Source organism: Parambassis ranga, unplaced genomic scaffold (genome assembly GCF_900634625.1).
Source record: "Parambassis ranga unplaced genomic scaffold, fParRan2.1 scaffold_194_arrow_ctg1, whole genome shotgun sequence".
Classification (NCBI taxonomy): domain Eukaryota; kingdom Metazoa; phylum Chordata; class Actinopteri; family Ambassidae; genus Parambassis; species Parambassis ranga.
Genome location: NW_021144747.1, coordinates 32,881 through 48,568, shown reverse-complemented (window position 1 = coordinate 48,568; position 15,688 = coordinate 32,881). Strand labels below are relative to the sequence as shown.

The 15,688-nt window shown below is 49.1% G+C and overlaps 4 non-coding genes across 4 annotated transcripts; all 4 read left to right on the top strand.

Annotated features, from left to right (window-relative positions):
• Positions 1-614: 614 nt before the first annotated feature.
• LOC114429658 (5S ribosomal RNA) lies at positions 615-733 on the top strand. The gene has a single exon (XR_003669863.1). It is a non-coding gene; the product is annotated as a 5S ribosomal RNA (ribosomal RNA).
• A 1,955-nt stretch (positions 734-2,688) lies between these two features.
• LOC114429662 (5S ribosomal RNA) lies at positions 2,689-2,807 on the top strand. Its single transcript, XR_003669867.1, has one exon. It is a non-coding gene; the product is annotated as a 5S ribosomal RNA (ribosomal RNA).
• A 1,975-nt stretch (positions 2,808-4,782) lies between these two features.
• Positions 4,783-4,901, top strand: LOC114429657 (5S ribosomal RNA). The gene has a single exon (XR_003669862.1). It is a non-coding gene; the product is annotated as a 5S ribosomal RNA (ribosomal RNA).
• A 1,975-nt stretch (positions 4,902-6,876) lies between these two features.
• LOC114429655 (5S ribosomal RNA) lies at positions 6,877-6,995 on the top strand. The gene has a single exon (XR_003669861.1). It is a non-coding gene; the product is annotated as a 5S ribosomal RNA (ribosomal RNA).
• The last annotated feature ends 8,693 nt before the right edge of the window (positions 6,996-15,688 follow it).

The following is a 15,688-nucleotide window of genomic DNA, read 5'->3' as shown; positions in this document are numbered from 1 at the left end:
ACGTCTGGTAACCACGGTAACCGCGGCTAACAAACAGCTAGGCGCGGTTACCACAATTACCTGGGCACATGCACCTTCCGCTTTTTGCTCTTTGATGGACAAAGAAAGCAAGACGTGCATAAAATACACCATAGCTGATACCAAAGCAGGTGACAAAAACTACAGAAGACAGGCTACAAAAGCTACAAAGGTTGTTTATTGGCTACAAAGGCTACAACAGATGTTTATTGGACACACACACACGTGCAAGAAAAGAAGCAAAGCTGACAGAGAGCGTTTTTTTCTTTCCTTTTTTCTTTAAACATCTGCTCTTCACTGCAACACGATGACGCGCCGGGGCCTTTACGGTACCAGGGGCACGAGGATTTCCCCGGCGCGTTTTGCTTGGTTTAGCCCGGGGAGGGGTGATTAAGGGTGGGTGAACAGGTTGTGGCGGTGGGGTTAGGGGGTGAGCAGGAGAGTGTGGGCATTGTTGGAAGGCAGCTCGCAGGGCAAAGCTGACAGAGAGCGTCTCTACATCTGCTCATCACAGCAAAACAACGACATGTCAGAGTCACAGCACGACTACGCCAGCATGACATGCATAAAAGCACATCATAGCTGAGGCAAAAGCAGCTCACGGCCACACTACTCTAGAAACGCCCGATCTCGTCTGATCTCGGAAGCTAAGCAGAGTCGGGCCTGGTTAGTACTTGGATGGGAGACCGCCTGGGAATACCAGGTGCTGTGAGCTTTTCTATCTTTGGACAATTGAGGACTTTATGTGCCTTCCTGCCTTTGATCCCAGAATTCTGACGTTTGGTAACCATGGTAACCGCGGCTAAGGCGCGGTTACCACCATTACCTGGGCACATGCACCTTCAGTTTTTGGTCTTTGATGGACAACGAAGGCAAGACATGCATAAAATACACCATGACTGACACCAAAGCAGGTGACAAAAACTACAGAAGACAGGCTACAAAAGTTATCTATTGGCTACAAAGGCTACAACAGATGTTTACAAAAAGTACTTGGATGGGAGAGCGCCTGGGAGCACCAGGTGCTGTGAGCTTTTCTGTCTTTGGACAATTGAGGACTTTATGTTCCTTCCTGCCTTTGATCTGAGAATTCTGACGTCTGGTAACCATGGTAACCGCGCCTAACTGTTTGTTAGCCGCGGTTACCACAATTACCTGGGCACATGCACCTTCAGTTTTTGGTCTTTGATGGACAAAGAAAGCAAGACATGCATAAAGTACACCATAACTGATACCAAAGCAGGTGACAAAAACTACAGAAGACAGGCTACAAAAGTTATTTATTGGCTACAAAGGCTACAACAGATGTTTACAAAAAGGAAAGACGCTCTCTGTCAGCGTTGCTTCTTTTCTTGCACGTGTGTGTGCCCACTAAACATCTGCTCAGCACTGCAGCGCAACGCCTTTACGGTACCAGGGGCACGAGGATTTCCCCGGCGCGGTTTGCTTGGTTTAGCCCGGGGAGGGGTGATTAAGAGTGGGTGAACAGGTTGTAGCGGTGCGCAAGGTGGCGGTAAGGTCAGCGGGAGGATGCGTGGGTGAGCAGGAGAGCGTGGGCATTGTTGGACGGCAGCGCGCAGGGCAGAGCTGACAGAGAGCGTCTCTACATCTGCTCATCACAGCAACACAACCACATGTCAGAGTCACAGTGTGACTACGCAAGCATGACACGCGTCAAGACACGCCGCAGCTGACGAGAAAGCAGCTCACGGCCACACTACTCCAGAAGCGCCCGATCTCGGAAGCTAAGCAGAGTCGGGCCTGGTTGGTTAGTACTTGGATGGGAGAGCGCCTGGGAGCACCGGGTGCTGTGAGCTTTTCTGTCTTTGGACAATTGAGGACTTTATGTTCCTTCCTGCCTTTGATCTGAGAATTCTGACGTCTGGTAACCACGGCAACCGCGGCTAGCAAACAGTTAGGCGCGGTTACCACAATTACCTGGGCACATGCACCTTCCGTTTTTTGGTCTTTGATGGACAAAGAAAGCGAGACGTGCATAAAATCCACCATAATTGAGGACTTTATGTTCCTTCCTGCCTTGGATCTGAGAATTCTGACGTCTGGTAACCACGGTAACCGCGGCTAACAAACAGCTAGGCGCGGTTACCACAATTACCTGGGCACATGCACCTTCCGCTTTTTGCTCTTTGATGGACAAAGAAAGCAAGACGTGCATAAAATACACCATAGCTGATACCAAAGCAGGTGACAAAAACTACAGAAGACAGGCTACAAAAGCTACAAAGGTTGTTTATTGGCTACAAAGGCTACAACAGATGTTTATTGGACACACACACACGTGCAAGAAAAGAAGCAAAGCTGACAGAGAGCGTTTTTTTCTTTCCATTTTTCTTTAAACATCTGCTCATCACTGCAACACGATGACGCGCCGGGGCCTTTACGGTACCAGGGGCACGAGGATTTCCCCGGCGCGTTTTGCTTGGTTTAGCCCGGGGAGGGGTGATTAAGGGTGGGTGAACAGGTTGTGGCGGTGGGGTTAGTGGGTGAGCAGGAGAGTGTGGGCATTGTTGGAAGGCAGCTCGCAGGGCAAAGCTGACAGAGAGCGTCTCTACATCTGCTCATCACAGCAAAACAACGACATGTCAGAGTCACAGCACGACTACGCCAGCATGACATGCATAAAAGCACATCATAGCTGAGGCAAAAGCAGCTCACGGCCACACTACTCTAGAAACGCCCGATCTCGTCTGATCTCGGAAGCTAAGCAGAGTCGGGCCTGGTTCGTACTTGGATGGGAGACCGCCTGGGAATACCAGGTGCTGTGAGCTTTTCTATCTTTGGACAATTGAGGACTTTATGTGCCTTCCTGCCTTTGATCCCAGAATTCTGACGTTTGGTAACCATGGTAACCGCGGCTAAGGCGCGGTTACCACCATTACCTGGGCACATGCACCTTCAGTTTTTGGTCTTTGATGGACAACGAAGGCAAGACATGCATAAAATACACCATGACTGACACCAAAGCAGGTGACAAAAACTACAGAAGACAGGCTACAAAAGTTATCTATTGGCTACAAAGGCTACAACAGATGTTTACAAAAAGTACTTGGATGGGAGAGCGCCTGGGAGCACCAGGTGCTGTGAGCTTTTCTGTCTTTGGACAATTGAGGACTTTATGTGCCTTCCTGCCTTTGATCCCAGAATTCTGACGTTTGGTAACCATGCATGTGCCCAGGCAATGGTGGTAACCGCGCCTAACTGTTTGTTAGCCGCGGTTACCACCATTACCTGGGCACATGCACCTTCAGTTTTTGGTCTTTGATGGACAAAGAAAGCAAGACATGCATAAAGTACACCATAACTGATACCAAAGCAGGTGACAAAAACTACAGAAGACAGGCTACAAAAGTTATTTATTGGCTACAAAGGCTACAACAGATGTTTACAAAAAGGAAAGACGCTCTCTGTCAGCGTTGCTTCTTTTCTTGCACGTGTGTGTGCCCACTAAACATCTGCTCAGCACTGCAGCGCAACGCCTTTACGGTACCAGGGGCACGAGGATTTCCCCGGCGCGGTTTGCTTGGTTTAGCCCGGGGAGGGGTGATTAAGAGTGGGTGAACAGGTTGTAGCGGTGCGCAAGGTGGCGGTAAGGTCAGCGGGAGGATGCGTGGGTGAGCAGGAGAGCGTGGGCATTGTTGGACGGCAGCGCGCAGGGCAGAGCTGACAGAGAGCGTCTCTACATCTGCTCATCACAGCAACACAACCACATGTCAGAGTCACAGTGTGACTACGCAAGCATGACACGCGTCAAGACACGCCGCAGCTGACGAGAAAGCAGCTCACGGCCACACTACTCCAGAAGCGCCCGATCTCGGAAGCTAAGCAGAGTCGGGCCTGGTTGGTTAGTACTTGGATGGGAGAGCGCCTGGGAGCACCGGGTGCTGTGAGCTTTTCTGTCTTTGGACAATTGAGGACTTTATGTTCCTTCCTGCCTTTGATCTGAGAATTCTGACGTCTGGTAACCACGGCAACCGCGGCTAGCAAACAGTTAGGCGCGGTTACCACAATTACCTGGGCACATGCACCTTCCGTTTTTTGGTCTTTGATGGACAAAGAAAGCGAGACGTGCATAAAATCCACCATAATTGAGGACTTTATGTTCCTTCCTGCCTTGGATCTGAGAATTCTGACGTCTGGTAACCACGGTAACCGCGGCTAACAAACAGCTAGGCGCGGTTACCACAATTACCTGGGCACATGCACCTTCCGCTTTTTGCTCTTTGATGGACAAAGAAAGCAAGACGTGCATAAAATACACCATAGCTGATACCAAAGCAGGTGACAAAAACTACAGAAGACAGGCTACAAAAGCTACAAAGGTTGTTTATTGGCTACAAAGGCTACAACAGATGTTTATTGGACACACACACACGTGCAAGAAGAGAAGCAAAGCTGACAGAGAGCGTTTTTTTCTTTCCATTTTTCTTTAAACATCTGCTCATCACTGCAACACGATGACGCGCCAGGGCCTTTACGGTACCAGGGGCACGAGGATTTCCCCGGCGCGTTTTGCTTGGTTTAGCCCGGGGAGGGGTGATTAAGGGTGGGTGAACAGGTTGTGGCGGTGGGGTTAGTGGGTGAGCAGGAGAGTGTGGGCATTGTTGGAAGGCAGCTCGCAGGGCAAAGCTGACAGAGAGCGTCTCTACATCTGCTCATCACAGCAAAACAACGACATGTCAGAGTCACAGCACGACTACGCCAGCATGACATGCATAAAAGCACATCATAGCTGAGGCAAAAGCAGCTCACGGCCACACTACTCTAGAAACGCCCGATCTCGTCTGATCTCGGAAGCTAAGCAGAGTCGGGCCTGGTTAGTACTTGGATGGGAGACCGCCTGGGAATACCAGGTGCTGTGAGCTTTTCTATCTTTGGACAATTGAGGACTTTATGTGCCTTCCTGCCTTTGATCCCAGAATTCTGACGTTTGGTAACCATGGTAACCGCGCCTTAGCCGCGGTTACCACCATTACCTGGGCACATGCACCTTCAGTTTTTGGTCTTTGATGGACAACGAAGGCAAGACATGCATAAAATACACCATGACTGACACCAAAGCAGGTGACAAAAACTACAGAAGACAGGCTACAAAAGTTATCTATTGGCTACAAAGGCTACAACAGATGTTTACAAAAAGTACTTGGATGGGAGAGCGCCTGGGAGCACCAGGTGCTGTGAGCTTTTCTGTCTTTGGACAATTGAGGACTTTATGTGCCTTCCTGCCTTTGATCCCAGAATTCTGACGTTTGGTAACCATGCATGTGCCCAGGTAATGGTGGTAACCGCGCCTAACTGTTTGTTAGCCGCGGTTACCACCATTACCTGGGCACATGCACCTTCAGTTTTTGGTCTTTGATGGACAAAGAAAGCAAGACATGCATAAAATACACCATAACTGATACCAAAGCAGGTGACAAAAACTACAGAAGACAGGCTACAAAAGTTATTTATTGGCTACAAAGGCTACAACAGATGTTTACAAAAAGGAAAGACGCTCTCTGTCAGCGTTGCTTCTTTTCTTGCACGTGTGTGTGCCCACTAAACATCTGCTCAGCACTGCAGCGCAACGCCTTTACGGTACCAGGGGCACGAGGATTTCCCCGGCGCGGTTTGCTTGGTTTAGCCCGGGGAGGGGGGATTAAGAGTGGGTGAACAGGTTGTAGCGGTGCGCAAGGTGGCGGTAAGGTCAGCGGGAGGATGCGTGGGTGAGCAGGAGAGCGTGGGCATTGTTGGACGGCAGCGCGCAGGGCAGAGCTGACAGAGAGCGTCTCTACATCTGCTCATCACAGCAACACAACCACATGTCAGAGTCACAGCGTGACTACGCAAGCATGACACGCGTCAAGACACGCCGCAGCTGACGAGAAAGCAGCTCACGGCCACACTACTCCAGAAGCGCCCGATCTCGGAAGCTAAGCAGAGTCGGGCCTGGTTGGTTAGTACTTGGATGGGAGAGCGCCTGGGAGCACCGGGTGCTGTGAGCTTTTCTGTCTTTGGACAATTGAGGACTTTATGTTCCTTCCTGCCTTTGATCTGAGAATTCTGACGTCTGGTAACCACGGCAACCGCGGCTAGCAAACAGTTAGGCGCGGTTACCACAATTACCTGGGCACATGCACCTTCCGTTTTTTGGTCTTTGATGGACAAAGAAAGCGAGACGTGCATAAAATCCACCATAATTGAGGACTTTATGTTCCTTCCTGCCTTCGATCTGAGAATTCTGACGTCTGGTAACCACGGCAACCGCGGCTAACAAACAGCTAGGCGCGGTTACCACAATTACCTGGGCACATGCACCTTCCGCTTTTTGCTCTTTGATGGACAAAGAAAGCAAGACGTGCATAAAATACACCATAGCTGATACCAAAGCAGGTGACAAAAACTACAGAAGACAGGCTACAAAAGCTACAAAGGTTGTTTATTGGCTACAAAGGCTACAACAGATGTTTATTGGACACACACACACGTGCAAGAAAAGAAGCAAAGCTGACAGAGAGCGTTTTTTTCTTTCCATTTTTCTTTAAACATCTGCTCATCACTGCAACACGATGACGCGCCGGGGCCTTTACGGTACCAGGGGCACGAGGATTTCCCCGGCGCGTTTTGCTTGGTTTAGCCCGGGGAGGGGTGATTAAGGGTGGGTGAACAGGTTGTGGCGGTGGGGTTAGTGGGTGAGCAGGAGAGTGTGGGCATTGTTGGAAGGCAGCTCGCAGGGCAAAGCTGACAGAGAGCGTCTCTACATCTGCTCATCACAGCAAAACAACGACATGTCAGAGTCACAGCACGACTACGCCAGCATGACATGCATAAAAGCACATCATAGCTGAGGCAAAAGCAGCTCACGGCCACACTACTCTAGAAACGCCCGATCTCGTCTGATCTCGGAAGCTAAGCAGAGTCGGGCCTGGTTAGTACTTGGATGGGAGACCGCCTGGGAATACCAGGTGCTGTGAGCTTTTCTATCTTTGGACAATTGAGGACTTTATGTGCCTTCCTGCCTTTGATCCCAGAATTCTGACGTTTGGTAACCATGGTAACCGCGGCTAAGGCGCGGTTACCACCATTACCTGGGCACATGCACCTTCAGTTTTTGGTCTTTGATGGACAACGAAGGCAAGACATGCATAAAATACACCATGACTGACACCAAAGCAGGTGACAAAAACTACAGAAGACAGGCTACAAAAGTTATCTATTGGCTACAAAGGCTACAACAGATGTTTACAAAAAGTACTTGGATGGGAGAGCGCCTGGGAGCACCAGGTGCTGTGAGCTTTTCTGTCTTTGGACAATTGAGGACTTTATGTGCCTTCCTGCCTTTGATCCCAGAATTCTGACGTTTGGTAACCATGCATGTGCCCAGGTAATGGTGGTAACCGCGCCTAACTGTTTGTTAGCCGCGGTTACCACCATTACCTGGGCACATGCACCTTCAGTTTTTGGTCTTTGATGGACAAAGAAAGCAAGACATGCATAAAGTACACCATAACTGATACCAAAGCAGGTGACAAAAACTACAGAAGACAGGCTACAAAAGTTATTTATTGGCTACAAAGGCTACAACAGATGTTTACAAAAAGGAAAGACGCTCTCTGTCAGCGTTGCTTCTTTTCTTGCACGTGTGTGTGCCCACTAAACATCTGCTCAGCACTGCAGCGCAACGCCTTTACGGTACCAGGGGCACGAGGATTTCCCCGGCGCGGTTTGCTTGGTTTAGCCCGGGGAGGGGTGATTAAGAGTGGGTGAACAGGTTGTAGCGGTGCGCAAGGTGGCGGTAAGGTCAGCGGGAGGATGCGTGGGTGAGCAGGAGAGCGTGGGCATTGTTGGACGGCAGCGCGCAGGGCAGAGCTGACAGAGAGCGTCTCTACATCTGCTCATCACAGCAACACAACCACATGTCAGAGTCACAGCGTGACTACGCAAGCATGACACGCGTCAAGACACGCCGCAGCTGACGAGAAAGCAGCTCATGGCCACACTACTCCAGAAGCGCCCGATCTCGGAAGCTAAGCAGAGTCGGGCCTGGTTGGTTAGTACTTGGATGGGAGAGCGCCTGGGAGCACCGGGTGCTGTGAGCTTTTCTGTCTTTGGACAATTGAGGACTTTATGTTCCTTCCTGCCTTTGATCTGAGAATTCTGACGTCTGGTAACCACGGCAACCGCGGCTAGCAAACAGTTAGGCGCGGTTACCACAATTACCTGGGCACATGCACCTTCCGTTTTTTGGTCTTTGATGGACAAAGAAAGCGAGACGTGCATAAAATCCACCATAATTGAGGACTTTATGTTCCTTCCTGCCTTGGATCTGAGAATTCTGACGTCTGGTAACCACGGTAACCGCGGCTAACAAACAGCTAGGCGCGGTTACCACAATTACCTGGGCACATGCACCTTCCGCTTTTTGCTCTTTGATGGACAAAGAAAGCAAGACGTGCATAAAATACACCATAGCTGATACCAAAGCAGGTGACAAAAACTACAGAAGACAGGCTACAAAAGCTACAAAGGTTGTTTATTGGCTACAAAGGCTACAACAGATGTTTATTGGACACACACACACGTGCAAGAAGAGAAGCAAAGCTGACAGAGAGCGTTTTTTTCTTTCCTTTTTTCTTTAAACATCTGCTCTTCACTGCAACACGATGACGCGCCGGGGCCTTTACGGTACCAGGGGCACGAGGATTTCCCCGGCGCGTTTTGCTTGGTTTAGCCCGGGGAGGGGTGATTAAGGGTGGGTGAACAGGTTGTGGCGGTGGGGTTAGTGGGTGAGCAGGAGAGTGTGGGCATTGTTGGAAGGCAGCTCGCAGGGCAAAGCTGACAGAGAGCGTCTCTACATCTGCTCATCACAGCAAAACAACGACATGTCAGAGTCACAGCACGACTACGCCAGCATGACATGCATAAAAGCACATCATAGCTGAGGCAAAAGCAGCTCACGGCCACACTACTCTAGAAACGCCCAGAGGAGGAGGTCGCAGGCGGAGCGGAGCGCAGTTTTGGAGGGAAACCTTATTAATTTTCTTGTGCTTTATTTTGGATTTTTTCGTTCTGGTTTGAACATTTTTCGTTAAAGGACATTTGTTTTTCTCGCTCCCCGCAGTCAAACTGACTGTTGGGGAGTAGTTTTGTGTTTAAAAACGTTTTTATTTTTGTATCGCTTTGGACGGGAGGGAAATCACCCGACAAAGCAGGATGGATAACACGGATAAAGAAAACAGGACTGGGAAAACGGCAAACCGAACGGAGAACGGACAGAAGGAGAAGGAAAAAACAAATGAGCAGGTAGGTACGGAAAAAGACATGAGACAGGTGAACGAAAGAATGAATGGAAGGGAGGGAGAGATGGCCGGGAGGGGGGCAGACAGCCATGAAGCTACGAGGTCGGAGTTGCAGAAAGAGGGAGAGAAGAATAAAACAATTAGCTACGAAAGAGATCTAACTGTACAAGTAGAACTAAAAGGGGAAGAAATAGTATCGCCAATAGAATTAATCAGAGTAGTGAGACTGATGTGTGGAAATATATGTGCATGTAGAAGCACTGGGAAAGACAAATACGAAATCACGATGGGAAGTCACGCGGGGAAATCAAAATTGATAGATGGTTTTAAAATAGGAAACACAGTGGTGGAGGGAAAGGAGATAAATAATAATGAATTGGTGGTGTCGTTTCTGGGTCTGCCTGTGTATATCTCCGACGAGGAGATCCTGGAGAAGTTGGAGACGTGGCGTGTATCGGCGGTGTCCCCCATAAAGCGCCGTATGTGGCCGGGGACAAGGGTGGCTGATGGGACTCGGTTCGTGAAAGTGAAGTTTAATGAGGATGTGCAGTCTTTGCCATATTCAGCCAAATTCAATACGGCAGGAGGAGCGGAGTTTTTCCGCGTAATCCATGACCGGCAGGTCCGAGTCTGCCGGATTTGTATCCAGCCGGGTCACATTGTGAGGGACTGCCCGGAATTCCTGTGCAATAAGTGCGGGGTCCAGGGGCATTATGCGAGGGAATGTACAAAAAAGATTGAAAAATGCAGGGTATGTTATAACAGGATGGAAAGGTGTATATGTGTGGAGGGAAGCGAGGAAGAAAATGAAATGGATGAAAGGAATGATGAGTCTAACACAGAGGAGGACGAGGACCAGGAAGCGGAGACTGGGGCGGAGCCAATGGCCCTGACAGAAGAGCCAGCTGTGAGCGAGGCAGGTGGAGAGACAGAGGCACTCCCTGTGAGGGAGGGAGCTCTGAGGGCGGGCTCTGCTCCGGAGAGGGCGAGGGGAGCTCAAAAAAAGGGTTCTGCCTTGGATCTCGAGGAAAATGAAATAATGTGCACGCCTGAGCCAGGTAGTGCAGAGATCAGTGCGGCGGCAGCTGTGGATGGGGGGGCGAAGTTCCCTGCCCGGAGGCTGTCGCGGAGACGGCAGGAGCTGGTGCTCGGCTCGAGTCTGGATGACGCAGACGTCGACACCGGCTCCCAGATAGAAGCCTCTCCAATGTCTGTCGAACCCACCTGTCGCTCCAGCGCCTTCCTGCTGGCTGAAAAAGCCAGAGAAAGGGAGGCTGCCCCTGTCTCTGCTTTTCTGGGTCGGAAAGATCTTACCTCTGACTCTGACCTGGAAAGAGAAGCGGGGAAAAAATTGCAGAGAAGGAAAAGCGCAAGAAATAAAACGGGGCAAACACAAAAGGAAAAAGATTTCAAAAAAAGATGATAATAAGGGGAAGATTCCACCTTACTTCTTGCAATGCTTAATATCACATCATTAAACATAGCAGGGGCAAGAGCAATAGAGAAAATAACCGGGATTCTTCAAACCATTCAAACGGACATACTGTGCTTGCAAGAAGTAAGGTGGAATCAACAAAAAGAAGAGCATGCAAGAAAAACATGGGGAGGGGGTTTCTTTTTTGCCCCTGGACCCCAGCTAACAGCAGGCACGGCGGTCCTGGTAAGACCGGGCCTCCCTCACAATGTGACCTGCGTACATGCCGGCGACGAGGGCCGGCTGGTGGTGATTGACCTGAAATTAAATAAAAAAGTAGTTCGTATTATTAATATATATAGTAGTAATAATGAAATGGAGAGAAAGGATTTTTATAAAAATAAATTAGTAAAATGGATAACAGAGTATAGTATAGTAATAGGAGATTTTAATACAATATTAACAAATAGTGATATAGTGCATGGAAATATACGCAACGATATAAGTAGAAACGAATTATATGATATAATGGCTAAAAATAATTTAATAGACATCTGGAGAATCCTCAACCCGGGAGTCCGTGACTACTCCAGGAGACAGCTAGTAAAGGGAAAACTAAAACAAACTCGTATTGATCTGGCTCTGGTGTCTCCTGGAGTGGTCACGGACGTGGACGCCGTCGGGTACACGCCAAACGGATGGAGCGACCACTCCCTTCTCCGGGTAACTCTGGGGAGGGCAGGCAGACTCAGAAACGGGGGGTTATGGGTTTTAAACAACGAAATATTGGAGAGGGATAATTTTAAAAATAAAATGCATAATTATTTAGAGGGTGTTAAAAACGAAATGGAGGGAGTAGAAAATTTATTAGCATGGTGGGAGGGAGTCAAAAATAAAATTAAGAAAATGTGCATTAGGGAATGTAAGAGGAAAAAATGGGAGGAAAACGAAGAGGAAAGAGAATTAATCGAAATTATTAAAATAGAAACGGAAAAAATCGGGAAAGATCCAGGGAGGGGGACGGGGATTTTAGCAGCGGCGCAAGGGAAACTTCACAACATAACTATTCAAAAGTGCAAAGCAGCGGCAATCAGAGCAAAAGCACGGTATCTAGTGGAAGGAGAAAAATCAACGAGTTATTTCCTGGGGTTAGAAAAACAAAAGCAGGGGAGGGCATGCATTTATTCGTTAATAAACAGTGAGGGAGGGCAGGAAGTACATTTAGAGGGGATTTTAAAAACAGCGCAAGCTTTTTATGGCAAACTATATAAAAGTGAAGGAACGAACTTAGAAGAAACGGAAAAACATATGGAATACCTGGAAAAAAAATTAGATAAAACGGATAGGGATCTCTGCGACTCCGACCTCACTACGCAGCAAATCATAGACGCAATAACATCGCTAAACCAAAGGAAAAGCCCAGGGTGGGACGGGTTGACGGCCGAATTCTATCAAGTGTTCGGCCGTTGCCTTGCTCCCATCCTGGGACAAGTTTTCAAATACATTGAACAAAAACAGGAGGTCACAGAGGGGTTTGCGAAGGGGGTAATCACACTGGTGTATAAAAAGAAGGGAGATAAGGATAGGTTAGAGAATTATAGGCCGATTAGTTTGTTGAACACGGATTATAAAATAGTAGCACGGGTGTTAGCGAATAGACTTAGATTAGTGATAGAAGAGGTGGTGGGGGACACTCAGGCATATGGCGTGCCAGGTAGAGACATTGCGGACTCGATCCTGGCCGTCAGATGCCTGATCAAGCACATGTGCACAACAACTGGGTTTGTAATTAGTGTGGATTTTGAGAAGGCGTTTGACCGCGTGGAACACTCCTTTCTGTGGCGAGTCATGGAAAGAATGGGTTTCGGAGAGCGGTACATCAATTGGATAAAGATTCTGTACAAAGGAGCCACGAGCTGTGTCAAGATAAATGGCACATGCACCGGTGCGTTTCCGCTGAGCAGGTCTATCCGACAGGGCTGTCCGCTGTCTGCCATGCTCTTCACTCTGGTGACGGAGCCCCTGGCGGCAGCGGTCGCTCGCAATGTAAATATTAGAGGGATTAGCGTAGGTGAGTCCGCGTGCTGCAAAATTGTGCAGTACGCGGACGACACAAATATCACAGTTAAGGATAGGGATAGCGTTAGTGAGGTGGTGGGCACTATTAGGAACTATTGTAAAGCATCGGGTGCAAAAATGAATCTAAATAAATCACAGATCATGAGGTGTGGAGATGCACAGAGCACGGACAACACGTGGGGGTTTAAAGAGGCAGAAGGGGAACTGAAGGTGCTAGGGGTGTGGTGCGGGAGGGATGAGGGGAAGGCGAACGAAAAAAACTGGAACGTTTTAACAGAAAAAATCAAAAAAATCATAAACTTATGGAAACAAAGGCAATTGGGAATAAGAGGGAAAATAACAGTAATCAACTCACTTATCATGTCAACACTAAATCACACACTGGCTGTCTGTCCCCTGTCCCCGCAGCAGGAATCCAACATCAACAGAGCCATCGGTGGCTTCCTGTGGAGGTCCACTATGAATCAGGTGGCCCACGACGTCATGATCCAGCCCGAGGAAAGGGGCGGTCTGAGACTCGTTTCAATCAACGCAAGAAAAAAAGCACTACGAATAAAATTGGTCAAAAAACTAATAGACAGAAACAATAATGCAGCATGGAAACAAGCAATAACACAGGATCTGGGTCTCGGGCCGCCCCTGGGGATCTGGGCACTCTGCCAGAGGAGGCTGCCAAAGAGTAGAGCGGGAATGGACCCTCTGGCGGAGGAGATCATGACGGCGTGGGCCGAGGTGAGACCTCTGCTGGAGGCCAGGGTCGACGGCATCCTACAGGCGATCGCGCAGCCCCTCTTTAACAACCCAGAAGTTACCTGGGGAGGGAAAGAGGTGGTTTGCGCGGCCCTGGAACGAGCTGGAGTAGTCCGGCTCGGGGATGTTGTCGACCCAACCGGTGGCTTTGAAGCTGCGGGGACCCTGGCCAGCTTGAGGGAGAGGAAAGTAAGATTCAACAAAAACGTTATCATTGATGTATTTGATAAGCTGGCTGCTGCTGTTCCCCGGCGCTGGATAAGGGCGCTGGGGAACAGGAGACAGCCAGCCGAGGCTGGCGAAACGTGTGCCTTCTCCTCTGTGCAGGGCGGGGAGGACTTACAGGAAACAACAACTCGGCAGCTGTATGAGACGTTCATCAAAAGGAGAAGAAGACCACCGGCAGCTGACCGAGCATGGAGGGAGGTCTTCCCCGCCCTGCGAGGGGACAGGATCTGGGCCACGCTCAGGAGTGGCGCGGCCCCGGGAAACGTCCTGACGACGGACTTCAGAGCACGGCACCGAAGACTACATCCCGGTGTCGTGCTCCACCAAATTGACGGGGCGTTGGAGAGGGGCTGCGCCACATGCGGGGCAGCCGCGGAGACATTGGAACACCTTTTCCTCGACTGCCCCGCCATCAACAACTTCCTGGGCTGGCTCAGACGAACTCTGGAGGAGAGGGCACACGGGAAGTGGAGAACAGAGGAAGACTGGAAGCTATTCACACTGTTTGGAGACAACGTCAATAACAAGGGACAAAAAATAAGAAACACAGCCGGACTCTTTGCAAAACACACCATATACACCATAAGAAATGCACGCAGGAAGGGAAACACTGGGTTGCAACTAAAAGGGTTTTTCACTCACAACTTCCAGATGTACATAAGCACGATGGTGAAGGGGCTAAAGGGGAAAAAGAGAGATGCACTGTTAGATGGGCATAGTTTGTTTTATGAAGAGGGTGGTAGGGTGTATTTTAATTTTTAGGAAAATATCTTTGTTGTTGTTGTGGTTAAAGAAGAGTTAGAAGTTAGAAGAGAGATAATTTTGTGCCTATTGTGATTTGTGATGTGTTGATTTTTTATGTATATATTTTAATGAACATTTTGATAATAAAAGATAAAAAAAAAAAAAAAGAAACGCCCGATCTCGTCTGATCTCGGAAGCTAAGCAGAGTCGGGCCTGGTTCGTACTTGGATGGGAGACCGCCTGGGAATACCAGGTGCTGTGAGCTTTTCTATCTTTGGACAATTGAGGACTTTATGTGCCTTCCTGCCTTTGATCCCAGAATTCTGACGTTTGGTAACCATGGTAACCGCGGCTAAGGCGCGGTTACCACCATTACCTGGGCACATGCACCTTCAGTTTTTGGTCTTTGATGGACAACGAAGGCAAGACATGCATAAAATACACCATGACTGACACCAAAGCAGGTGACAAAAACTACAGAAGACAGGCTACAAAAGTTATCTATTGGCTACAAAGGCTACAACAGATGTTTACAAAAAGTACTTGGATGGGAGAGCGCCTGGGAGCACCAGGTGCTGTGAGCTTTTCTGTCTTTGGACAATTGAGGACTTTATGTGCCTTCCTGCCTTTGATCCCAGAATTCTGACGTTTGGTAACCATGCATGTGCCCAGGTAATGGTGGTAACCGCGCCTAACTGTTTGTTAGCCGCGGTTACCACCATTACCTGGGCACATGCACCTTCAGTTTTTGGTCTTTGATGGACAAAGAAAGCAAGACATGCATAAAGTACACCATAACTGATACCAAAGCAGGTGACAAAAACTACAGAAGACAGGCTACAAAAGTTATTTATTGGCTACAAAGGCTACAACAGATGTTTACAAAAAGGAAAGACGCTCTCTGTCAGCGTTGCTTCTTTTCTTGCACGTGTGTGTGCCCACTAAACATCTGCTCAGCACTGCAGCGCAACGCCTTTACGGTACCAGGGGCACGAGGATTTCCCCGGCGCGGTTTGCTTGGTTTAGCCCGGGGAGGGGTGATTAAGAGTGGGTGAACAGGTTGTAGCGGTGCGCAAGGTGGCGGTAAGGTCAGCGGGAGGATGCGTGGGTGAGCAGGAGAGCGTGGGCATTGTTGGACGGCAGCGCGCAGGGCAGA